Source organism: Cyprinus carpio, chromosome A22, assembly GCF_018340385.1.
Source record: "Cyprinus carpio isolate SPL01 chromosome A22, ASM1834038v1, whole genome shotgun sequence".
NCBI lineage: Eukaryota > Metazoa > Chordata > Actinopteri > Cypriniformes > Cyprinidae > Cyprinus > Cyprinus carpio.
In genome coordinates this window covers 17,888,062-17,914,964 of record NC_056593.1, presented here as the reverse complement: position 1 = coordinate 17,914,964, position 26,903 = coordinate 17,888,062, and the positions used below count along the sequence as shown (strand labels likewise).

At 37.0% G+C, this 26,903-nt stretch overlaps 1 long non-coding RNA gene across 2 annotated transcripts in view; it reads left to right on the top strand.

Moving 5' to 3' along the window:
* Positions 1 to 10,784, top strand: part of LOC122134920 — a 38,267-nt gene extending 27,483 nt beyond the window's left edge. The window contains exons 4-5 of one of the 2 annotated variants that reach the window (XR_006153219.1): positions 6,134 to 6,209; positions 7,551 to 10,784. This is a non-coding gene — a long non-coding RNA (uncharacterized LOC122134920). Of the gene's footprint in view, positions 1 to 6,133; positions 6,210 to 7,449 lie in introns of both variants that reach the window. The other variant, XR_006153218.1, reaches the window with a different exon arrangement.
* The last annotated feature ends 16,119 nt before the right edge of the window (positions 10,785 to 26,903 follow it).

Genomic DNA, 26,903 nt, shown 5'->3' with positions numbered 1-26,903 from the left:
TGGTGTGTCTTAATTTGTTAATTAATATATCAGAATTTTCAAACATCATGTCTCCATTCCCTCCTTCAGGGAACGAGGGTTACATACGTAACTGAGACATTCCCTTTCAGTCTGTCACTCTCATTCGTTGGTGACCAACGAATTGGGATCCCTACCAAAGTGCCATGAATGCTGCCCCTTCCAGTGCCCCGTACAAGCCGCCTGCACCTCTTTTAGGTGAAGGCCAGGGCTCGCAACAAAACAAACAGTCAGCGTTATCGTAGCACTACCCACTCAGTGAGATTGGATAACACTGGGAAGCCCCATCCTTCCCGAAGGAGGTTTCGTAAGTGCTTACACATATGAACATCAGTTTAGGTGCATATGGAAGATTAGTGAGTGAGGGCCTGGGGCCGGACATTATGCCACCTCTGGCTGCTGAGGGGATGGATGAGCTTGACAGGGTCTACAGTACAGACTCTCTGAAGCAGTTTTAGCAAGCCGACAACTTGTTAAGGGTCACCCAGTCCACAGCTCTACAGCTCTACAAATATCTGTCAGCGAGGCACCACGAGCAAGCACCCAGGAGGATGCAACATTCTTAGTAGAGTGAGCTCGCAACCTTAGTGGGCTGGGCACACCCTGTGCCTGATAAGCCAGGGTCATGGCATCCACAATACAGTTGGACATTCTCTGCTTAGAGACGTCATTCCCCTTCTGCCGGCCTCCGTGGCAGACAAAGAGCTGGTCTGAGGTCCTGAAGCTTTGTGTGTGTTCTATGAAGCATTTCAAAGCTCGGACGGGACAAAGCAAAGCTAGGATTGGGTCTGGGTCTGCTCCTCTGGAGGCAGCGCTTGCAGGCTCACCACCTGATCCCTGAAGAGAGATGTGGGAACCTTGGGCACATAGCCTGGCCAAGGCCTCAGGATTACCTGGGAGTCAGCTGGCCCAAGACCACCTTGTTGGTTGATGTATGCAACGGTCGCTGTGTTGTCTGTTCGGACCAGCACGTGCTTGCCTCGTAAGTGCCCTTTGAGCCGGTTTGAGGCAAGGTGCGCCACTAACAACTCTATGCAATTAATATGTCAGTGCAGTTGGGGGCCCGTCCAACTCCATACTGAGAAAAGAGATCCTCTGCATCGGGGAGAGTTTGCTCTTTTCCCAGTTGACCCGAAGACCCAACTGGCTGAGGTCCCTGTGCGCGAACAACTGATCCCGAGACTGTGCTAGTATAAGCCTGTTGTCAAGACGTGCAAGCGGGACCAGTGGGACCACCGCCATGGTGGAATGCAGGGACCCAACTCGGGTGGCTTGTGGGTGGACTGAATAGGGGTCTGAGTTTGCGGTGCAATGCTTACCTGGTTCCACAGTTTGGCAGAGGGTGCGTGAATAGGGTCTTTGTTGACGTTTTCGAACCGACCGCTGCTGCTTGCTGGTGACAGAGGAGGATGAGTGTGGTCCGGTGTTGATCCATCCGTGACTCTCTGTGCTCTCCTGGACCACAAATGTGGACAACGCATGACCCAGAGAACTCACAGTGATCAATGTCACTCGGAGCGTGAGGTCAGTAGCGGTTCGGAGCTCTTTCAGAACTTCTGGATCATGTCCACCCTCGTGCAGGTCCTTCAGTTCCTTTGCCTGGTGCACCTGCAGTAACACCATAGCTTGTAAGGCAGAGGCAGCTTCACCACAAGCCGCATATGCACCACCTGTCAGACCAGATGAATGCATACAGTCCAGGGAGGGGAGTGACGGGTTTCCCCGCCAGGACGAGGCAGTCTTAGGACACAACTGCATCGCTACCGACAGCTGTACCGGGGGGATCGCCAATGCGGGGGCACAACTATTTAAAAGGTGAACACATTTACTGATGCTCAAGAAAGCAACACAATGCTTGGAGCATAAGTAAATAATGTTTTCACCTTTTAAAATACTTGTGTACGAGTCCTTTTTCCTCTGAGTGAAGAGATGGATCTCAAAATTATAAGTCTTGTCGGACAGGGGCCAAATATGCAGAAGATGCTGGAAAACCAAAGAATTTGCGGGAATTGGCGGATTTTCGGAAGAACAGCAGGCAGTTGAACTGAAAACATAAAAAAAAACAGCTGTGGGTCATCCAGTCTATGTAAACTTTTGAACATTTTTATAAATTATACATTTTGATTTTTATAAAATCAGTAAATAAAATTGCTTATTCAGGATGGTACTAAATAAAAATAGCATGCATTATGATCCCTCTTATTTTGTTAAAATGATCGCATATTCTGCTAGGGCAAATTTGGTCCTGGAGGGCTACTGTCCTACAGAGTTTTGCTCCAACCGTAATTAAACAGACCTGAAGCTAATCAAGGTGTTCAGGATTACTAGAAGGCTACAGGCAGGTGAGTTTGATCAGGGTTGGAGCAAAACTCTGCAGGGCACTGGCCATCCAGGACCGAGTTTGCCCATCTCTTAGCTAGGGGTATGTAAACTTATGAGCATAACAGTATCTTCTATAGCTTCTAACAGGCAGAATTAAATGAAATATATATATATATATATATATATATATATGGCGTTGTCCTGATGGTGCCATTAGAGTTGTAGAATATGTTTGTGTGTCTGTCTGATTGAGATCTGATTGAAAGCAGTAATCACTGTCCTGGCTCGAGTGTCCATTGCAAGTGTATTCATTATTGTGTTTGTCTTTTGGTTAGTATATATATATATATATATATATATATAATATATATATATATATATATATATATATATATATATATATATATATATATATATGTTTTCTTTTTAAAAATTATTATGTTTTTAATCATTTTAATTATTTACTTGAAGTGTCTGTGTTTGCAAAATATTTAAAATCTTTTTCTCAATCTAAATGATGTTGCAGTCCTGCTGAGTTTGTTTAATAATATTTGCAGTCCTGTGAAATGTTTGCAGTCTTGCATTTGCTGAAAAAAAAAAAAGAGTTTTGGTGATGCGTTGCTATGTTTGTGGCTTTGGTGACAGTTTTTATAAGCACATATGACACATTTTTGTGTAGAAGGCCCGTAGCATTTAAAACATATTAAGTGTATGGTAATTTATACAGTAGGTGTTTACTGAGACATGAGTCTCCGTTTACAGAGATTTAACTGGTTGTACCCTGGATATTGTGGAGACGTTACTTCTCATGCACAGGGATGTACGTGGGTATACCGGTGAGTGAGTAAACATTTACGTCCGTGTCTGGGAGTTAATTGCATTAGTGATCGGACTGGAAAATTGCCGGGCACAAAAGAGTCCGTTTCTGACAGTGTCAAGAACCAGAAACACCAGGGCACATACACAGAAACTGCCGGAAACAATCCGTTTATTGGTTCGTGCACTGATGTGAACAGTCCGGAAACGTGCCTTTTCATGCAGTGCAAATTTCTCTGGAATGGTTGATTCTGATTGGTCATTTGCTGCGTTTTGCATTTGAATACTTTTTGCATGACTCATCAGCTTGAATTAGTGTGTCATGCCCATGTATGTTATTTATTTTTCGTTATGTATCGATTGATCAATCGACAATCAGTCAATCAATCAATCAGTCAATCAATCACACAATGAAGTCAATGAGGTCCAGTGTTGTTTGGTCTCCACTCTTCTTCAAAAATATCATATTTTGTGCTCCATAAAGTCATACAGATGTACAATGACTTTAGAGGTGATCTGTCCCTTTAATTTAGTAGAACTGCTGCCTTTATTCAATGCACAGAAATGTTGGGGAGTAACTATCTCTTACTAATATATCACTTTAACCTGGTTTTAGTGACACATCAAGAATGCTGAAACTGAACATTTCCTAATAGTGTTGAGGGGAGAGACCCCCTTCCCACTCTTCTGATGGATAGCCAGTGCTGCTTCAGCACAACTCAGGAAGGAGGCCATCATTTGATGCTTGAACATTAGACCTAAAGTTCAATCACTGGATCCTACAGCAGTAATAAAGAGACAGAGCCTTTTCATTTGTTCTGGAGCAAAATTGTCCTGTGAGGGCTTGGTGCACCTCTCAACACAAGCGGCACTAAAACCAAAATAATTACGCCCTGAGATGGTGCTGTTGATGTGCAATAGTTACTAAATATTAGAATGTTTAATTTAGTTTTCAGTTCATGTGAGGTGAATTGTATGAAACTGTACCTATTTTAGGGAAAAAAGTAAAGTATTTTTTTTTATTATTTTCCAAAGTTATTGCGTTAACTGGTTAACTGGTAAAATAAAATTAAAAAAAAATAAATTAATAAATACATACATGCATGCAAGCATACATACATAAATAAATACATTTAATTTATGTTTTAAACTTATTGTCTAAATGGGGGTGGGAAAGCATGCATTCTTCAAAACTTCTTTTGTGTTACACAGATGCAAGTAAGTCATATTGGTTTATAATGGGATTAAACTCACTCTAATGATGACAGAACAGAGTACATCTATCCAGAGCCCAAACAGCATTCAGAAATTTGACACCGCACTTCAGATGGACTGTAACTTCTGTGTTTTCTCAGAAACAAATTTAGCCTCATCCTTGAAAGTGAACCATTTTAAGAGAACCACCACTGATCAATGATTTAGTCTAAGATAAAAACACTGACTTTCTTATATGTACAGAAAGTTTTGGAGCAGAAAGGAGGTTAATTTCAAGACTGTGCTCAGTCAAATATGCACATTGGAGGATTTAATGAGAGATGCTGTGGTCACAAAAAAAGCCAATTAAACTCTTGTGGGGCCTTCGGGGAACTTCTAGTACTTTTCTTTTTTCTTTTTTTAATTTGCTTTTTGCTGTATTCTCAAGAACAGCTGGTGAAGTCTGTGTTCACATTAAATTATATTGCTGAGACATGACTATTCTGTCAAATATATAGTGTGAACTTAAAGAGGTCATATGAAGCGAAAAGCTGCGTGTTTGTAAAAAATCTATTATAATGCTTCCTCTAGTGAAAATGGATAGAGGAATCATATTTTGGCAAGAAGCAACAGTTTGAAGTTCAAACATATTATTGATAGATTTGGATTACTTGTGGATTATTGTGATGTTTTTTATCAGCTGTTTGGACTCTCATTCTGACAGCACTGTAAGAAAAAGTGATGAGGACATTGAAGCTCTAAATGAAGATGTTTATTGCAGCATAGCAGTGACAAAGTACATGTAATACCTTGGGTTCAACATAGTGGGAATGAACCACGAACATCCTAAGCTGAAACATTTTATACACTTATAGTTTACTACCCTTAATGTAAATTAAGTTGCTCCTGTCGTTACAGCTGTGGTCTTTATGTTAATTAAGTTCTGACACCCTTTGTCTGAGGTGGTTCTCAGTGTCCCACACCTGCTTCCATTCTACAATTGGTCACCATTTGCTCAGGATGTTATCATCCCAAATTATCTACAAACAACATAACAGTTGACTTTCTTCTTCTCTATAATAATTAAGCCATTTTGGGAAATGAGCATGATCAAACATATTGTGGAGTATATATATATATATATATATATATATATATATATATATATATATATATATATTCTTGTATGCTCACCAACGCTGCATTTATTTGAATAATAAATTTGAATAATAATGTGAAAACAGAAATATTGTGAAATATTATTACAATTTAAAATAACTGTCCCCTTTTTGAATATATTGTAAAATGCAATTTATTCCTGTGATGTAAAGCTGAATTTTCAACATCATTCCTCCAGTCTTCAGTGTCACATGATCCTTTTGCTTGATGGTGATCTAAGCAGGTAATTATTAACTCTGTCATGTTTTACAAATGACCTTTCTCCGTTGAACAACAACAGAGACTTTCAAGGTAATCTATATGAATGAAGGTTTGGATATCCCAGGTATCACGGGGATCCTGTTGCAGATCTGTCGCTAGCTCATTAGCAATGCTACAGTCTTTGCTAGCACAGCACCTGCAGGATTACTGTCAGTGATTAATGTTGTTATTACTTTTTGCTGGGGAGCTTGAGATCTTCTGGTTTGCCATGTTGAATGCAAGTTTTGCTCTGTAAACAGGCAGTTTGAGGAGGCGTATGGTTTGACACAGCTTTCATAGTCAAGATATATATATATATTACAGTTTAAAATACTTGTCTTATGTCCCATGCATGTCTCAACAGCTTTTGTCTTTCTGATGTCTGTTGACTGTTTCGGCTCTCATTCTGACGGCACCCATTTACTGCAGAGGATCCACTGGTAAGCAAGTGATGTTTTGCTACATTTGTCACATTTATCTCATTTACATCGTGGATAAATTTTCAGCAACTTTTAATTTTGGGGACAAACAAGTGACTTTCTGCTGTGGAACAAAAATGTAGATGTTTAGTTGAATGTCTCAGCTTCTCTTTTCCATACAATGAATACCAACGGAAGCTGTGAACACCAAAAGCACCAAAAAACACCTTAAAAGTATCATAAAGTTGGTCTATACTAGTGCACTATTTCCTAAATCTTCTGAATTTTTTTTTTTTTTTTTTTTTTTTGAAGAACAGACTGAAATTTAAATTATTATTCACTGACAGTCTTTCTCTTAGTACTCAAATCTAGTGATTGAATAATTCTTAAATTCACTTGTAATATAACTGATTTGAGTTTTTAGTGTTTTGGTTAAATGTCACTTTTAGGTTTTATTACACTATAATTAACACGTACATACTGAGTACAATTAACTAACAACATGAACTAACTATAGGTTTAGGTTCAAGGATAGGGTTTGGTTTAGTTGCTTGTATGTATGAAGAATTTACAGTTATTACTATAATAAGTATATGTAACGTGTAACAAAGACCATATAAGTGTTTTATTTGAAATTTATTTTGACAAAATAGTATCAGTTTTTAATTATAGTCATTTATTGGTTATCGGTATGACATGAGAATAACTATCATCTTATTGTGTCGGATATAATTTTATTATTGCTTAAACTAAACTACTGACATCCTCAGCATCTCCATAGACTTCCATTGTATGGAAATGAGCAGCTGGGACATTCTGTCAAACATCTGCTTTTGTGTTCCACAGAAGAAAGAAGTCATGTGTTTGGAAGAACTTGAAGGTCAATAAATAATGACAATTTTCATTTTGATTGATCAGTCACTACACTTTTGGTGTAAGATTTAATTTGAAACGATTTTACTCATAAATTACTAGTAAATTTCACAAATAATCATAAAGACACATCAAATAACAAGTTGAATTTAACATGAAATTCTGAAGTAGAAAGACTGATAAAGTATTTTCTTGCAAAACGTACTCTAGTAACCTTAAAACTTTGTAACTTTGAAAAATCACAATGCATTTCTAACTATTTGTATACTATTACACTTGATCAGTTATCAGGATGGATTCACACTTTTCCTTCTAGAACAATTTTTCACACCAGAACCAAAATGTGGATTGAAACTGAATAACCAGCTTCCATCTGCTTCCAATCCAGCCTCCTGGAAGATCAAAGCCTGGTCCGACTGTACTTTCCAACCCAACAGGACAATCAACAATCTCCGTCTCTTATCACAGACTTTGTTCTATTTTGTATAGGTGCCTATGATGCTTTGCAAAATGTATCTGCCGCATCTGAAACCTGGAGTCTGAGAGAGAAAAAAAGGGATTGTAGGGTAAGACCACAGTGAAGATTAAAAGCTGAAGCCAACATCTGTTGATTCGAAAGACGGACAAAGAAGACGCTTGACGCTTGGCAACCGCAATGATGAGGCCAAATGACATTCCTAATGATTGTGCACTTCAAAGTGCTTCCTCTGAGAACAGGGAGCATGACTACAGAGGAAACTCAAGTAAAGTATATGTCAGACATCTCTATTTCAATTGATATATAAGAATTGTGGGATTTCACCAAAGGAATCCAAACTTTTTCACTAGATTATCTGATGTAGTAAACTTTGCCTTTTATCATGGACATTTTATGGTTTTAATTAGTAATCAAGAACCGAGTAATGCTTATTAGCGGTGTTGGCTAAGGCTAGCTACTGATATTACACATACTTAAGGATAAAGATGGCATGAAATGAAAGATTTAAATGCATGTAATAGATCAGTGAAAACGAAAACTGCTGTCCGGTAACGTATGCCGGATTCTCCATTCATTTAGTTGCAATTCTGACTTTTTCCTTAGAATTGGGAGTTTATATCTCTCAAATGCAAGTTAATATCTTGTAATTCTAAGTTTATATCAGAATTACTGGGGGAAAAAGTTTGAATAGTGAAATACAGTCACTGGCTTCTTTATTAGGTACACCTTGCTAGTACCAGGTTGGACCCTCTTTTTGGCTTCAGAACTTCCTAAATGTGCCCCTATTATACCATTTGTAAGGTTCTTAATATTGTTTGGGGAGTCTCATAGATTTACATGCATGCAGGGTCAAAAAACGCTTTTGTTTTCTCAAAATATGCATTTAATGTCACCTCATTTTCCAACAATTCTCAAACAATTAGTTCAAAGCAGTTTTAAGATTCAGGCTCTCTAAACCTCTTCTTTCCATGAGCTTACTCTGCTCTGATTGGTCAGATGGCCCAGTCTGTTCTGAGTGTTCTACCATGTACAGTGCGTGTTGGAAATGATACACCCATTGTCATAGTTCATTTTGACCACTCGATAGAAAATATAAAGATCTATTATTTATCATACTTACAGAGTATGAGTCAGTGGAGACAGCTGTTCCAAATAAACTGGGTACTGAGCTCGTCTTTCAAGAGCAAGCAGTTTTGAATCCCGCTTTGAACTCAAAGAGATAAGAGAAGCAGTCGTCAGTAAAATGACGGGAACACAAAAAAAGATTGGGGTTGTTCTGCTGTGAATTTTAACCACTGAATCTTTGCAGCCTCATGATTCGGCAGTGAAAATAAAATTAATTTACTTTCAGAGTGTAGGACACCGCAGCTTCTCGACATGATGTTAACCACACAAAGCTACAGTGTTTGAGGGTGGGTCAAGTTGTTCGCGGCCAGCCAACGTAGAACATAGGTGGGCATTATGCAATGTGTGTTACCCCGTGAAGTGTAGCTGCAACGGAAGTGAGGTTTGAATTACTGATGACTCGTTTAGCCTTTTCTGAGTCGTTCCTTTCTTTTGGGAGACAATAATCGTTCACTTTCGGCTTTACAACTTTGCAGATCATTTATAGTCACTTACAGCTACATAACACACTGCATGAAAGGCAATATTCATCGTAGCATTGATTCAGCAAGGTGCTGGAAACATTACTCAGTTATTTTGGTCCATATTGACATGATAGCATCATGCAGTTGCTGCAGATTTGTCTGCTGCACAATCATGATGTGAATCTCCCATTCCAACTCATCTCAGTGCTGCTCTAATGGGGGTGAGATCTTGTGATTGTGGAGAGCCATTTGTGTTTAGTGAGCTCATTGTCATGTTCAAGAAACCAGTCTGAGATCATTTGAGCTTTGTGACATGGCACATGGAAGATCTTTTTCCAATCTTCTATTGTCCAATTTTGGTGAGCCTGTGTGAATTACAGCCTCAGTTTTCTGTTCCTAGTTGACAGGATTCACCAGTGTGGGCTTCTGCTTCTGTAGCTCATCTGCTGCAAGGTTTGAAGTGTTCAGAGATGCTATTCCACAAACCTCGATTGAAACGAGTGGTTTTTTGAGTTACTGTTGCCTTTCTATCAGTTAGAGCCAGCCTGTCCTTTCTCATCTGAGCATTTTCAAGGCATTTTCACCCACAGAACTGCCTCTAACTGGATAGACAGCAAGCAAGCTCACTAGGTTTTGGAAAAGAGCCATTAAGTCCATTTAGGAAACGGTGAGAGCATAAACATTTATTATTATTATTACGCAGAGGTGTAGGATTCTTGTAGGTTGGTAGTTAGCATAGGGGCACTATTGTCAGAAAAGTGAAATCTGATACCAGCCAGTTTAGAAACACTGTCTTACTAATTATTTGGCTGATCTCAGAAATTATTCAAGACTATTTAAATTCTCATTCCCTCAAGGCTTTTGCAAACATTATTTTTGTTTATTTTATTTTTTTTTTTCGTTTTTTTTTTCTGCACAAATGAGTAGTGCCACACACCTTCAATTGCGGGGTTGGGATTTCAGAGCATTCATGCTATAATTACATGTTTGTTTTTGTCATTTCAAATAGGTCTTTAAGAGAAAATCAGTGGGACAGGTCAGATAACATGAGTTTTTATCCCTGAAACAATTGCTTGTGGAGAGGGAGGATACGTTTAAACAATACGATACCATTTGTTATATTGGAAAGTGTTGAAATGAGCTGTGGGATATTGTCTCCTGTGATGCCTGGGCTCTGGGCCAAGCTGAAAACTGGCAAAATGTCTAAGATGGCCATTGAGAAATAAACATCTGCTCATAACACTGCAATTGAGAGAGAGAGAGAGAGAGAATTTATTTAATTGAGTTTCAATGTGATTTTTCTTCTCTCTCTCTCTCTCTTTCTCTCTCTCTCACTTGGAACAACAATTGGTGATTGCAGTGCATGTTATGAGTGACCTGATTTTGTTTTTGTGAGTGACTGGATTTCATGAAATATATGTATATATAACAACGTTCTTTGCGGCAAAGCTAAGGAATGCAACATGTAATAATTACTGTCTTACACAATTTAGAAAAGCAACAACAATATATACAAAGTCCAAGCTTACCCATCTAGAAGCTAATCATAATCTAAAGTGATTTCAACTACAGTCATGTCATTATGGGAACTTGTTTCCACCACGGAATCAAAGAAATTAAAAAGGTAATCGTGACATTTTATCTCAAATTCTGAAGTTTTTCCCACAATTTTGAGATTTTATCTCACAATTCGGACTTTGTTTTTGCATTTCTGAGAAAAGAATTGCAAGATATAAACATAGAATTGCACAATATTCTGATTCAGAATTGTGAGATATAAACTCAGAATTCTAACTTTTTTTACCTCATAATTCTGAGTAACATCTTAAAATTTTGAATTTTTTTTATTTGGAATCTGTATTTTTTCTGAACTCTGAGTTTACATCTCACAGTTAGGTTTACTGTATTTTTTTTTTCCACCATAGAATAAGAAATAAGGTAATTGCAACTTTTTCTCTCACAACTGGATTTTTGTCTCACAATTGCGAGTTTACATCTTGCAAATCGAACATTTTTTTTTTTCTTCTCAGAATTGTAAGAAAAAAGTCAGAATTGTGAGCTATAACTTAGATCTGTGAGGAAAAGAAATCATAACTGTGAGATAAAACAAATGTTTTGAATCTGTTCACATAAAGATTCATTCACTGATGTGTTACACAGATGATATTGTTACTGGCAACAAGTAAATGTCTTTATGTGCTATGAGAGAGTGTCACTGAATGCAAAGTTTTCTTTGATTTTGTCTGCCTGGCATAATATTTAAAATGCAGGATATGACTGAATTTGAATGTACATCTAATAGTTGTTCAAAAGCACAGATTAAAAAAATAAAGAATAAATAAATACTACGCACATTTGATCATTGTCTCAATTTGGCTGCATGCAAAACCAATGTAGTGTTTTGTTGTGCTACATTTCTAAGTGTTGAAGAAAGTATCTTACTTGGAAAAACTACAGTTCTTGGAACAGCTCTGTACATGCTACTGCAAAATGTAGTTAAGTCAGAGTTCCTACTTTTAGTTAGTTACTTCCCAAGACTACTGGGGACTGCCATCCACAACACATTTGCTGTGTTTCAGCTGGGTAATTCTTACTAAAAATCGATCTGGAGAACAGTCATTTCCAACGGCCATGAAAGTTGCAGTGATTAAACCTAAAGGCAAGAGTCAGGGTCTTTCTCTTGCATCAGTGCTCATGTGGATATTCCTCCTCTTCAGTCTGCCTCCACACTGCTGCCACACGACTCACACCTCGTCTTCCTTCCCAGCATCCTGTGGGCTTTCTTTCCTTCAGCTACTTTAATTGAGTGGGTGATATGTGTGACCAGCAGCAGCCAACCAGCTAAAAATCCCCAGTGGCTTCTAGAACCATTACCACTTCTTGTTTTAACTTGGATTTGCCACCTTCCAAAAAAAAAAATATATATATATCTTGCTGTATTCATTATTCCATCTTTTTGGTGCATCTTTATGTAACCTTGATTCGTCTGCCAAGGAACAGCAGCCAAAATACGAAGCCATTGTGTGGAAAAAACGAGGCATGAAAATTTCTGCAGCTCTTATGAGTTTAAATACTGAATAAACACCACTCAGAAGCAGGAGACTGGAGATTGGTTTTGGATGAAATTGGCTTTCCGTAAATGTGGAATGAGGTCGGACCATATTTTTGTTTGGCCCTGTAGTCTGTAGCAGATATAAGGCGGTAGTAACCAGGTAGGGCTCTCGTGAGCATGACTGTTAGAGTGAGCGTCTGTTTGACGTGACCGCCGCCAGATGAGCAGATGGATCTCATGTCAGGAGATTATTCAGATGCCAGTTTTCCAAATACACAATGGTCGAGACCTCTCTTACTCAAATAGAATTATTCTGTGGTCATTTTCAGTCAACATTGAAGAACAATGTATTCACTTTAAAGTCATGATTAAATGAAGGAATCAAAATATGTTTAATTGTAGGGTGGGAACATGGTTCTATTTAAATAAAACTGATGAGGTCAGAAGTATAAACATATTCATGAATGAGTTAAATAAGAAATAAGATCTATAACATGCATTTAGAAAATAGCATAAACTTTCATTTCATACTTCAACTTGAAGACTTCAGTGTTCAGTTGGTCTTTTCATCATGCAGTTCACAAACTGACCAAATTTGAACTTAATTTGCTATACAGCAAAAAAACATGAATATTTTAGTCAAGCCAAGAATCAAGTGCACTTAAGACTCTAAATCAACTCTATTGACCTTTGAATTGATACTCTGTTGAGTGTCTGATTAGAAATCCCACTAAATCATTTTACAATGTCGTCTGTATTGTGATTATGACTTTTTAAATTGTAATATTTAATTGTACACCATACAATCTTCAAGCTAACCATTTAGTAAACTACCTTCTAAATAAATATTCTAGCAAACAAGTTTTGCATACTACCAGCATATCATAACCAACTGTTATGACCAAGACTTAACTGTGAGATTAAACATTTTTTATGTAACAAGAAATTGATAGCAAACAAGTTTTGCATACTACCAGCATATCATAACCAACTGTTATTGTGACTTTTTAAATGTTACATTTATGTAACAAGAAATTGATTGTGAGATTAAACATTGCTCATTCTTTTGGCAAGTTAACACTTTAGCAAAATAGTTTAGGATACAACTTGCATAACCCAGTGAACTGTTATTACAAGCTTAAATAGTTACATTTAATTGTACATGACCAAGATATTGATTGTGAGAGTAAATATTTCTCATTCTTTTATTTTTTTTTTAAGTTACTGTATACTTTGAAAGCTTTTAGCAAACTAATTAGCATAGCATAGTGAACTGTTATTACAACCATTTATAAATAATTACATTTAAATGTATATGACCAAGATATTTATTGTGAGATTAAATATTTCTCATTGTTTATTTATTTTTTTAAGTTAACTTACACTTTGCAGGCATTTAGCAAAGTATCTTAGAATAACTGTAACACCATCTCGTCGTTACAGTAACATAGCATGCTTAGCCTATCCAACCAAAGATTATTTTACCCTACACTTACGTGGTCTTTGAGTCAGAAATATAATAATTATCAGTTCTGAGCACATGAATGAATGAGCAAAGTCATATTTCCGAATCAGAATTGCAGAGGTTTTGTAATTGTGATGGTGGAAATTAATTAGTATTCAAGGTTTGCTTTATTTAACACACACACACACACACACACACACACACACACACCCACACACACACACACACACACACACACAAACAAACAAAAAACGTTTTGACACCATGCATAAATATGTGATATAAATTAATTTTGAGCATTTAGATCCAGATTAAGTTATTTGAGGTTACTGTTATTTTGTCTTGTTTAGAATATGTCTGTGTTATATTTCCAACTATGGAAACCTGTGTACTCGAAGGCAGCATCAATGAATCCTTAAAGGGTCTGACCAGTTTCAATTCATCGGATGGACAGATTTATTCATGAAAACTGAACTTCTTTGTACTTGTTTCCTCTCCCCATCGGATCACAACTCTAGTGTAACTGCACGTTTACTCTGCTTGTCGGTGATCATTTTGCCTTTTTTCTTTTTCAGATTTTTGCCGAATAATACTACTGGAACAATTGGATCCAGCATTGTTGTGAACAAACAGACAAAATGTCTTGTCTTTGATGTTAAAAAACTTTATTGCATCTGAAGCAATTATGTTCCTGCAAGCTCACCTTTCTTGGTTTGTCTTGTCAAAGCTTTTATCTCTAAATTGCCTTCGATTTGTGCGGCTTCTTGCAGTCATTAGTTTTATTTCAGTCCTCCCCTGAGTGCCGCAGCAGGATGCAGCGTCGTTATAAATGTACTTTACTTTGCCACATTTAAATCAATGTCATGAAATCTTCTTCGTTTTAGGCATTCTGAAAGACAACTCGAAATGTTTATATATAAGTATAAAAAAATCAAGCTGTCAATTTTGTATTTAGCAGTTAGTGATTTAAATTATGTTCATAATTTACACTTCACACTGAAACCATTTTCAAAACATTTTCTGCTGTACACAATACTATACAATGTTTCCTTCAAGTCATGTTGGAATTATTGTATTTATGAGACGAGTGTGCCGCCATAATGCTATAATTATGTGGGAAACACTTTTAGCCTCAACTTTGCTAGTTGGGAGTGTCTCAATTAAAATGAATACAGCTTTAATGGAGAATAGTGATAAAGCTTGCCAGAAACATTAATCATTTAGCCATCTGTCAGGCTTATGAAAGTTTTATGAACATGTAAATTGGAACTATGCTAGCATATCATTACATATTTTTGGCTAGTTCTATAAGTGTCACAAACAACCTAACAATGCCTTAGTATGGTAAAGGATGGTTTCTACTTTAATTACATGTTCATGAAGTCTTTTTAATACAGCAATTAGCATTAATGAGACATGTTACAAAGCTAGTCAAAGGCGTTAGCTATTCTCATTCACGCGTTTTGAAAAACCCATCTCATTAATGTCGCTTATTTTTTACAGTATCTTTAACGTTAGATCGTTAGAATAGACTGATTCATGTCCATGTTGTAATGCAAATAAATAAAGACAAACTAACTTATATTAAATGATGAAATGAAACTTTATTAACAAAAGTTGCTCTTATGGATCCGCCATCATAGTGTCAGTGTTCTCACATCACTCTCATCAAATGACAAGCGCCATCTGCTGTCAGAGAGTGAATTTGTGTCTCATTCAGCCCGTCTGCTGTTTCTATTTCATGCAAATATGTTCTATGTAGCATAATTTCACTAAGCTAATGTTCAGACCATTCTGTTTTTGCTTTCAATTTTGAACGTATAAAATCTAATTTACATCAAAAACTGCTCATACTATATGTAGCATGTTTGTTTGGATCGTGATTAAAATGCAGTTGTTCTGCAACTGTTTCATGCAATCTGATTTATATAAAGCCACAGCTGGGGGAAAACCATGATAAACCGTGAAACCGCCAGAATCACAAAAAACAAATGTGATACAGATTTTTGGTCAAACCGCCAAGCACTAACGTGTATGCAGAAACTATGCTATTGTATTATTATATATTTTTTTACTAGTTCTATCAAGTGTCACAAACAAACTAACAATTCCTTATTATGTTAATTGATGCTTTCTTCTATACATGTTCATGAAATCCAGTGGTGTCTTTAAAAACAAAATAGCATTAATGAGACACGCTACAGAGGCACTAGCTATTCTCAGTCATGCTGTACATGTTTTGAGAAACCCATCTCATTAATGTCTCACACAGTCTGGGTTTCATCATCCATAGTTCTCCGTTACAGATCTTATTTTCAAGCTTGTGCCCTTTTCTAGCTAGTCATTACTGGCTAATTTTCTAGCTAGTTGGCTAGCTTACCATGCTTTACTCAAAGTAGATTAGCTAATGACAATCTTAAACATGCTATATTGATTAGCCACCATGCTAACAACACATAGCTTCCAGCTTTAGCAATATTGTTCAGCAGAAGTGCCAGGATAGCATCTGTTCATTAGCATTAGCAGCAAAATTAGCATGGCTTTGTCTGTTACAATTGCAGTGATATCTTACTTCCAACACTTTGAATGTTGTTGCAAACCACAACATGGCAAGAATTATATTGGGCCCAGGAAGCATATAGTGAACTCCACAGAGATCCATCTAAAGATGACACATCGTTTTGCCGCCTTAAATTCTGAAACAACTCGCGAGCAGATGTTCATTACTCTTATTTCTCAGAATCTCCCTCCAGCAGGATGGGTGAATTATTAATCATATTTAATTAAGTCAGAGTCATTTTAATATGGCCTGCTGAAAGCACTCTAAGATTTAATTATAGTGCTGTATTAGCTTAGAGGAAGCATATTGTCCTTCTCTGATGTTCAGATGTTGATTCGCAGAAGGATAAGCCAGAGGATTTAGATAATTAGTCATATTTGTCATGTTCGTATTCAACTCTGCGTCTCACTCACTCATATTTATAACTAAATACAAAAAAAAAAGAAAAAAAATAACCCAACCCCTGTACAATTCTGTGCCACAATAAACAATTTATAATTTTATTCAGATGTTAAACACATTGAAGGCATAATAATTGTTGTATTATTCATTAATCCTATGTTTTTGTTGTTGAGACCTTGCGTTTAAGACCTTCCCAGAAAAAAAAAAAAAAAAAAAAAAAAAGTGCTTTTCACATTTTAGTTCTTCCCTACAGTGACTATATGATGAGGAAATCCAGTTTTGTAATTCTGGACAGCTCAGAAACTCATAACTTTCACCAAAGACATTTTACTGGTCTTATTTCTAAGATTGTCTCTCTTTTATTTGATCTCTAACTGCTTTGCAAAAGGTACATCAACTTATGAACTGTAAATGTATATGTACATATAGAAAATGTGCTTTATTGAATATACACCAATGCTCACCTCACTGTAAACTTGACTCTCCTACTTCATTTACCTTGACAGCTCAATAGCTTAGCAATAATCACTCAACACAGAGAGAGAGGGAATTGTGGGATATGCTGTTGCCCCTTCATCTGTCTGTCTTTTAGAATGTGTTACATGGAAATCATTCTCTCTCCCACGCACTCACACACACAGACACCTTGCCGAGGTAAAGGGCATGCTTTTGTGTTCGCAAATTTTTCTGTTTCAGAACTCAGAGGCTTTTTATCCATCGAGACCTCATGGTCTACACTGCGTTGCCATGACAACCACTGCTCGAACAGGGGGTTGTTTGTGGGGCTCGGCTCTCGTAACTAGATGTGTTCATGCACCATAGACCGCGCTTAAATCAAACAAACACTATATGTGGAGGCCAGAGAGTTATTCAGTATAAATTATAGACATTCCAGCATTGACACCATGCTGCCATTTACTGCGCTCTCTGAGTATAGCATGTACATCAGAGTGGGATGCCTTGGCACGTATGGCTTGGAAGTGAACTGAATATATGATGTTTTCATAATGTTCTTTACCTGAAATGTAATGAAAGGTTGTCTGAAGCCAAAGTCCCCTGGGATTCAGATGATGTATGCTATAGAAAAAATCTGTTTGCAATTTAAAAATGGCTGAGATGGAAAAGTAAAAGATCAGTATGGATGGCAGGACAGACAGATGAGAGAAAAGGGACAGAAGGAAGTTACTAAGCATGAATGAGTGTAAGAAAAAATATAGATAGATAGATAGATAGATAGATAGATAGATAGATAGATATTGTCAGATTATAGATAGATAGATAGATAGATAGATAGATAGATAGATAGATAGATAGATAGATAGATAGATAGATAGATAGATAGATAGATAGATAGACAGACAGACATCCAGATAGGTGTGAACTGATATATTTGTCTCTCCATTCTTATTCTCCAGTACTTGTCACACATTTTTTTTTTCTTCATTTTGATCATCTGCTGAAAGACATGCTGACAAGCTTCTAAGAGATGACGCAACTACTGTATAGTGCACTGTGATTGTTTAATGTTTAACAGACAGGGTTGCTCTTGGTGATGTCTGTAAAACATAAAATGCTGAAGTCGTGCTTTCATTTTCATCCCAGTACATCTGCTGTCAGAGATCAAGCCACTATGACTAGCGTGCAAAGCAGAACAAGATATTCCACACCACATGGCAGTGTGCCTGATCGCAATGGCGAAACAGAATATGCATGAAATCTCAGACTTTTTCACAGCACTCTTGATTGCGCACTCAGCAGAGATGGTCATCAAGACTGTCACAACTCCAGTTCTCCGACTCCCTGTGGTGATAGACACCCTGATCAATGATATCATCAACTGATGGAGAGCTTGATAGCAGGAACACAAGCCCCATCACGGGAATAATTGATTGAAGGTGTTTCAATCTCCACTGTGAAACAATTAATGAACAAGCTCACACATAAAAAAAGAGTGTTATGTTTGCTCAAAGTACACATTTGTATTGAATGTAAGCCCATGGCATCACGGTGAAGGCAAATGTGTGATTGCCTTGGGCTTTGCTTTGTTTTGTAAAGTGGTGGGCACAGTTGGGGGTGAGATTTTTACACACACACACACACACACACACACACACACACACACACACACACACACACCTGTGTGGCAACCTTAAAAATTAATTTTTCCCCAAAAACATCAGCTTTATTTATATTTTTGCATACCCCAGACTGCAGTTTGAAAACCATCTAGTAGACATATTGATGCAGAGATCAGAATTTGCCCATTTAAAAGAAAAAATTTAAATGTAAGCAATAACTGCAATCATTAACATTTCATTTCATATAAATGGAAGTTGCTTAGCTGGCGCATGACTTCATGTCAAAGGCAGTTGCTTAGCTCATTTGGCAACATTTACATTTCAATATACACATTTTATTGATGACATTAACTCCTTCCATGCTAGTGTTAAAAAAAATAGTTGCCAGTCACTGCCAGCATTTTTGCTAGTTTTCACTAAATTTTCATGGCTCCCAGAATCGTATACCACTTCCAGGGTCGACATTTCATTCGGTAATGTTAGGCAGTTTTGATTTATATGCCATTCAGTGTTTGATGATCATGTTATTTTACATATGCATTTGCTTACATATGGAATCACTTGTTTCTGCTTATTCACTGTGTTTTGATCTCTTTCAGAAGATGTGTATTAGCGCCTCATACTGTATAATAGTGAAAACACAGAAAGCCGGAAAATTCTGTCAATAGTCAGGAAAGAGTTAAACATAGTAATGTTATTATTTACATCACTGTACTGCATTGCACCATAATTGAGGCTTAGCAAATGGCTAACAAGATCACAAAGAGAAAAACATGCACACTCTATCATATCTGGTGAAAACCTCAATCGTAAGCCCTCTTTAGATTTTGACATCAAAAAGGAGTCAGATACTCAATCTTAGACTTGCTACGCATGATTGCAACATCATAACCTTCACCAAGCTCCTGGAAAAGTTTTCTGTTCTATTTAATACATGCAGTATATACAACTCAAAGGCTCTGCCACCGGAGCCAATTACACCTCCAGAATACAAACTTCTAAAAGAACTAGATTCTGATACTTTCCAAAGAAAATGTGAGTGGTACTTGGCTGCATAGGCCTGGCTTTTATGATGCTAGGTGTTGCAGGCGATTGTCAGCGGCATTGCTATGTGGTTTCTTGGGTGTTCTGGATCTGTTTTTCTTTTGTAGGGCTTTAGAAGACTTGGAATACAGTGCACACAGGGGTTAAATAAGATAGAAAGGTACTTGGGTAGTCCCTTGTCATTGCATGGCAAGGAACTTTGTGAAGAGGTCTTAAAAATTCTCAGCTGAGAAGATAAGGGCCGGGAGGCTTGAAATAATATTGAATTAGTATGGTTTGTCTGAAGTTGGCCTAAATCCATACTGACAGGGATGGCTAGTGTACAACACTGAAGGGATGGTTTTGCTTGAGCACAAACTGGCTAACTGAGTCCTTGACATTTTAAGTTAATTCTACATGAACAACGTCAGTGGTATTTCAAGGGTTCATAACTAAGAACTGTGCAAGAAAATTGTTGAACCAATGTTGGTAAATTTAAGCAATGATCAGACACAGTGACCTTTTCTAAACCCACAAGTTTCTGAAGTGATAAGCTGTTACTCTCTCAGGTATACTGTAATGAGGGATGTGGTAGGAGAAGTCACATTCCCCACAGTCTTTATGTCACTGAAACTAAAGTTGTATCAAAGTGTCCATTGATTTAAGATAGCGCTCTCTTCATGCTTTGTTCTGCTTTATGAATATGAAATAAATGTATTCTAAATTGCTAAGACACATTTTTGAAACCTAAAACACCTTTTCAATTGTATAATAAAACCAAACAAACAAAGTGGCATTTATTCTAAAGGTTTCAAATGATCAAACAACACATATTTACTTCAGAAACACACAGTTACAGCAGGCAGTGAAAAAGTCAAAGGTCAGGAACCCAACTAAAGCAAGCACTTACCTCCATAACGGTGACTTCAAATATTATTATTTTCAATAAAACAGTGCTAAGGTTTCATGGAGGCTAAGTGAGGGCTGCCCGTGCAGGGCCAGTGCTCAGGAGCCAACGTTTTGCCGATGAGCAAATTCTCAGGGGCCTTGCAGGGGCCTTGCACTGGCAGCATGTAAAGGGCCAGTGCAGGCTTGTTTGCAGGGATTGCATCTATGCCCCCTGCAATTACAAAATGTCAAAAAATACCTAAAACCAAATTACCACATTCCATAATATTCAAAACCCAACAAAAACAAAACAAACAGCTAATCAAAATAATAGGTCTTCAGGCAGGTGATTGGAGCAAGCTGGATCTAAACTCTGCGGGACATTGGCCCTTCTGGAGCAGGATTGGAAACCCTTGATGGAAGTTGTATGGATATGTGCTGACCAGTGCTTCTCAAACCTGTCCAGGGGAGCCCCCCCACCGACTGCACAAATTGCACGTCTCCCTTATCTAACACACCTGACTCAACTCACCAGCTCATTAGCAGAGACTGCAAGAATTGAACTGGGTGTTTCAGATGAGGGAGTCATACAAAAAGTGCAGTGGTGTGGGTCCACAGGACAAGTTTGAGAAGCACCGGCGAAGAACAGGAATGTCCAATCCTGTTCCTGGAGTGTGTTGGAGCAGGGTTGGAGCTAAACTGCAGGATGTCCAGGACCAGGACTGGACGCCCCTAGTGTAGACACATTTTTGTGGTACAGTATTACAGTTTTTGAGATTTCTTTTTTAAATGTACAACTTTACAGCTCCCCCCCAACTGCTTAGACACTGAAAACTGCAGTTTCTCTACTTGGGACTTACATAACACAAGTTTCTCTTTAAAAATATGTGTTCTTTGTACTTCTCTCATCTTATCATTAATTTTGTTCTCAGTAGGAACACAATGAAGTAAAAGTTAGCAAATAGTACATTAAACCAAAGACTGAAAAAATCATGAGTGATCTTTATATATTGAAAGATTATAGATGAATTTAAGCAGCATGCAACTGTTTTTGTCTCAGAGATTTGCAAGGAGTCTGGATAATTTCTCTAAAACTTCACAAGGAGTGAAAGAGCACTGAAGCTTCATATTAATGTTTTTTTTTTTTTTTTTTTTTTTTTTTTTTTTTTTTTAAGTAAAATGTTGCTGACAAGGTGAAAAATTGGTTTTCTGTTTAAAAAAAAAAAAAGTCATGATTTCTCAAGTCAGAATGCTTTAGTAACAACTTCCACTGTAAACTTTAACAGTATTTGTTGTTTTTAGAATATAAGAAGTGGACAATGACTAGATAATACAGAAACAATTTCAAGACATTACCCAGGTCAGGTTTGAACCTGGGTTCACATGAGTACAACAAATATGAGCAAGCATGCAACCTGTTGTGCCACTGCTAAGCAGTAACTTTGTCACAAAAAAAACTTAATCTACCACATAAATGATTTGAAAACACCATATTCAATGAAAGTTCTGGTGTATGGTTAATAAACGTGTGGGAGGGGTGGAGATGAGCACCATGTGATTAAACAGCATGCTCTGTAGCCTTCTGTATTGCTTTTACAACCAAACTTAGCAATGGAAGTTTGCTGAAAAGTTGCTTAAACTATATGGTCTAAAATGTTGACTACATCCAGTTTCTTTTCTGCGTTAGAAGATCAAGCTTTTAAATGGAGTTTGTTGAACAGTTAGATTCAGTTATAAAGGGGGTCACCCACTTCATGAGAAGTACTATGGCAGGTAGGATGTGTTTTTCTTTACTAGCATATTCAAGATGAAGTTAATGAGATTCCAGATGTTTGAGTTTTAATGTAATGCTAGATTTAGTACCGATAAAATATGATGGAACACTTTGCCCAATCCACTTGCAGTAAATTTGTAAAATGGAAGTTAACTCCATACTTTTGTGTTAGGACTATGTGAGTCATGTTTGTTGACAAGTGAAACTGGACAGTGCATTTCTGGACTGGATCAAAATAATAAATGTTGAAAATATGTTTTTGCATAGTAATTTTAATGTTTTTTTTTTTTTTTTTCTTAGCTTAATAAGTAACTATAAGTACATTATTCATAGGTTGATTCCTCTTTCAAACATAAATATTTCACTTTCAAATCATTGCTGCTTGTTTAAGCATTCCGACCAGCACCCCATAGCATCACAATGGTGTGAGACTGTGGGTGGGACTATGGCAGATGGGGGAGTGTTCAAGAAACTTTAATCATTATTTTTACAATGACATTAGTAACGAGGAAATTGCATTAGAGATCACTCTGATTTGCCATTATGAGACTAGTTATTTAATTCATTTGGTTTGCTGTTATTGTCAGATAGAACTGTCCTTTAAGAAATCCATGAAAGTACCAGGCTTTATTCATTATCAGGTCACTCACAAATGTATTTAAATGTCCCTTTATTAGGCGTAGAGTTTAAATATTCGCATAAAGGTATTAGCAATCACCACCCTTTTTTAAATGTGTAACATTATGGCATTAAATACATGGGAGCCTTGTAACAAAACAGATGAAATCTACTATAATATTTCCATGTGCATTGATAGCATGACATTTTCCACCTGTGAAGCACAATGCCTTTTAAACTAGACCATTCACATCAAACTAATAAAACGTCCATGAAAAGAACTTTTAATGGAGGCTAAAATGTCTTTTCCTCCCTCTAGATAAACCACCTTAGAATAAAAGCTTTTTAATATTTATTATCTGCATTTGGCTGGCAGGTCAAATTGACAAACCAGTATTGCTCTCTCCATAAACTTAAAACTGGGAAAATATACTGTTTTTACCCATGAATCAGAGTTGCTATGTGCATCGTTGAGTCAGAAACTGCATACTTTGGTCACCTGGCAGCCTATGTGGACAGTGCTGGTCTGTCATCCTACATGACTAATGTAAATGTCATCCTGCAACCCACCCACAATAACCCGCTTAGCAACCAATGGCCTTTAAATATGCTTGCCGTAGGAGTGAAATGACAACATGGCGTCACGAAAACTACTTCAGCTAATGACACACTGAGATGCTAAGCAGTGATTTGTAATCAATCTTGGATCTCCAAGCTGAGGTTTCACTCCCACAATAACTGAGAGAGGAATTTAAAGTAGCCATAGCTTATAAGTCGGCATTGTTTGCAGAAGAACGTCTTATTGTTTGCCATTGTTAACAAAGGAATTGTTCTCTGTTAACAATGCTAGGCTTAGTTGGTATCAGAATTCCTGCATGACTTGGATCTGGGAGGGATTAGAGATTTCTTAAACGGTGGTCTGAGGGAGCTCACATAATTCAGAGTATTTTCCACAAAGCTGTGGTGTGTTTCAGGTCGGCAGGTGCTAAATTGATATTTAATGACATTTTTTGTAAATGAAATCTAGAATTTTTTCCCATATGCGCTAAGAGTAGATTAAGAAAATTGATTGGAACGATTGTTGGTCGATTGTTGTTTATGCAATTATGCTTTCTGGCATCGATTTCTGATTTTTGCTTGGGGTGTAAACAAATTTTGAACCCATTTTCAAGGGACTGGATAAATTCATCAGTACTTCAAAATGGGATCCTTATAAGATAATCTCTTGTGTTTTAGAAATGCTGTAGGTGATTTCTTCCAAGTTCACATGTTCTCCTGTCTTCTCTCTAATGCTTTATTTGGTATTCCGAGCATGTTTGCGAGAGCACAGAAGGAGGTGACAATTTGTGCATTTCTCAGTTAATTGCTATTTACTCACCCCAGGCTTTCTGGAGTAAACCGCAAACGCCTGACACTTTGTTTCGTTTTCTTGCCTTGCCTTATGCTGTTGTCATGAATTGATTTGTGTTTTAAAGCTACGCACTCCAAAATTCTATTACGTCATTTTTATCTTCACTTGAGGTAGGATTGAATTGAGAAACTCCTCAAACGGATGTGGCCAATTGTATTGTTGTTTGACAGGCAACGCAGTCAGTCTTGGTCTGATATAATTATGATTTAACAAGAAATGATTAGTTTAGTCTAAAATCGATTCATCTTTTGGGTGCCGTGATGAGATTTCTAAAATGCTTTAGATACTTTGATTTCACGTTAAAACAACAGTGCTTATAAACTTGATTTGATGTTAAAATGGCATTGTATGGCTTAGTGTGAAACTCTGAGTCTTTAATAGTCCTTTTTTAATATCATAGTCAATGCTGCTTATGTTTAGTTCTCAGCCATGCAGGCTATTTGATTTTAAACTAATCAAGAAGTTGGTATTAGTCAAACAATACTATACTGCACTTTACATTAGTAAATGTTGAACTTAAAATGATAATTCTGTCATAACTTACTCATCCTTATGTTCCAGATCCATATGTCTTCACTTCTTTTGTGCAAAGCAATGTCCTAGATTTCCATAATGGGGACTGATGTCATAAGTTGTCAACTCTAATTTGCGCCTGTGTTAGATTTAAATATGATGGGTCAAAACATGTCAAGTTTGACCTCTTTAAGTGTCAGTGACATCAAGCCTAGAGTGTTAAGTGTTAAGAGTAGGTAAGTATTTGAATTTAATGAGATTTGAGACTGTGTGATTTTCAGCAAATAACAAATTATTTTGGTCTCTTCATTAATTGAAATAAACTTGGAATAAAGCACACTAGTTGTATGGACCTTTTTCTTTCTTCTGCTGGTTTTGATAATTAATTTTTTGGGTAAACAAACCCTTATAAAATAAGCAAAATTATCTCTTACCCTTATAAGAGGGACCAAAACTATATCCAAACCAAGGTCTCGGTTCAAAAATTAAAATATTCTGATGTTTTTTTCTTTCTTTCTTTCTTTCTTTTTTCTTGTCTAATTTAACTCTTTTCCCATCAGCATTTTTTTTTTTTTTTTTTTTTTTTTTTTTTTTTTTTTTTTTTACAGTTGCCAGCCACCACCAGAATTTTTGATAATTTTCACAAAAGTTTAATGGCACCCAGAATATATCAATGCATGACAAATATTTATAAAAAAAGAAAGGAAGGAATCTGTGACTTGACCAGTGTTCCTGTCCTACTTTTTTGAGCATTTCCTCCCCCGTAAAAAAAAAAAAAACCCTTGCAAGTGCCACCACACAGGTAGACTACCAGTTAGACTACCAGTCTAAACCAGATCTGAATTTGCGATCGCATGCTGCACTTCTGTGAGTTCTTTTTTACGAGGTTTATTGCGCTTAATAACTCTTTAAACATCAAGCACATCCTGCACTTGATTTTCTCATTCATGTATGTTTCTTATTCTCTCCTAAATTGACGATTACTTTAAACAGTGCTGCACTGTGTGGATGTATAAAGTTTGGCCCGAGCAGTGATCATGCAGGGAACTGAAACAGAGCGCTGAACTGTCCTGCTGTCGCACGTCGACACAACTATCAACATATCCAAAATATGCCAATAAAACCCTGTCATTCTTAAAGTACCAGTACTAGTAAAATGAGGAATCGTACCATTTTTAAAAGCGGAGTATCGCGATACCTTTTAGGCTACCGGTTTATCATGCAACAATACATTAAACTTATGCAGAAATGTGCGCCTTGTTGATAAGAGACACATGATAAATGAAAACAATATGTTTGACAAAAAAATGTGAAAACCAAATGCAAACAAACATGTCTGATATCATCCGACTGGATGGATTCATAGCTTGAAGCTAAACAAAAGGAAGTCTGTGACAATCATACACTACATGGCATTTTCTATTAAATCTTTTAACTCAAATCTGCAGACTGGCTCTGACTATTGGCACCTGGCGTTGACTTCAGATCAGGGAAGAAATCATGGCAAAAGTTGTGTAGTCAGATTAGGCTATTCCAACCTTTAGAATGTTCTTTTTTTTTTTTTTTTTTTTTTTTTTTTTGGACCAAACCTGTCATTGTAAATAACCTCTTTAATAACCTCTTAAAGGTATAATAACTTTCAGCTCATCTTAAATGCCCAAAAGTAAGACGTTTAATCAATGTGCAAGAAAGAGCTACAGACTGCACCATCTTGAGATAGTCTCTGTAAAAAACTATTTAAAATACACAGTGCGTGAAAAACACAACTCTGAGTGCTGAACTCCCTTCAAGCAATCCTGACAAAACTTCCTACGAATATTTCTAGAAATGCACTTTAAGAACTTAAAAAAAAATCTACCTTAAGAAGATTTTCAAGAATCCAGCCTCAGAACATAATAGAGACTCGGTGGAAGGTTCTAGAACACCCTAGCAACTGAATACCAGTGCAACTCAAAAAACACTTTTACCAACTGGACATCAACCACCCAGAA